Genomic DNA, 1,364 nt, shown 5'->3' on the forward strand with positions numbered 1-1,364 from the left:
GCGATTTTTGTGCCGAAGAAATTGAGGTCGATAATCAGTAGTCAGTCTAATATCCGGCACGGTCAATAACTTGATTGAATCGATTAGGTATCGAATCAATCAAGTTCGCGAGAAAGTCGAATCGAAACCGAAGTTCTTTCCAGACAATCAACGAAAAAAAGCAGATGATGATAGCAGAAACGGGCCGCATTTCTGTATCCATAGTAATAAGGAACAATAATTATTTGAAACAGGTGCAAAAATCGGCCTTTTTATAGGGCTACCAAATTTTATAACGATGGAACGATACTTGAATGCATTAAATATAAAATAATTATATCTTGCGTGTTTATGCAATACTAAAATTAAAAATACTCTACTTTGACAACCTATACAACCGCTGTATTGTTACAGTATTCTATATTGAAATAAATCCAATATTTATTTTTTTTTTCAAGAGCAGCTATTATGAAGCACTTGTCCAATCCTTGTGAAAATCCTTCTCTAAGATCTTTTTTTACATTACAGTAATTTTCTTGCTAACAAGAGAAAATGTATGGACGTTCGAGCGAGCGAAACAGTTGTCGGGACACCGCGTATTGCTCACGTATAGACGAGACAGTGTGAATCGAGCATTTTTCTTAGTGTGCGCCACATGTATTTTAGGACGGCATTTCTGTCCACGACATCTTATAATGCTATCTCTCTCGCTCTTACGTCTGCAATAGAAGATGGAAGATCGCCGCGATTCTCACCACTATTCCCTCTCCAAGCGTCCAACGATCGTATACCGCTAGTCCCCTCCGACACTCCGTGCTGCTCGAGCCTCAGCTACAGGCAGCAGTGTGTGAGTGACGCGTCATCGTGTGCGAGTCGCACGGATATACGGACGGCATTAACGTCGATGCGTGTAAACTCAGAGGCAGGTATGGTGTTCCTTGGCGGGCGACGCCTGTCTAACAGTCGAAAGCAACAGGCATATACGGAGGGTTTACTGTACGTCTTACGTACAACGCGAGAGAAGCGAAGAAGAAACGGAAGGGAACAAAGTGGTGGGATACATTCCGATGTTGCATCCTTATCGCACGTCATCCATTCGAGAGAGAAAAAACATCAGCAGACGTTACTACTCAAGCAAAAATATAGAACAGATTTCAAGACTAGTAACTAGATAGTAATGACTAGATACGTTCTAGTCACTCACTAGCTCGTAACTGGCTAAATATTCTTACTCAATCTTTTGAATGTCAGGACTGTCTAGTAACTATACCAATTATATAAATAGTGGCTAGATGGAAAATATTACACATTAACGAGATAGAAAATCATCGGTAAATACTGATAAGAAATTGGACATCGGAACTATCTAGTAACTATACCAATTA

Source organism: Odontomachus brunneus, unplaced genomic scaffold, assembly GCF_010583005.1.
Source record: "Odontomachus brunneus isolate Ranch 3 - 2012 unplaced genomic scaffold, Obru_v1 Obru_scaffold_267, whole genome shotgun sequence".
NCBI classification, from domain to species: Eukaryota; Metazoa; Arthropoda; class Insecta; order Hymenoptera; family Formicidae; genus Odontomachus; species Odontomachus brunneus.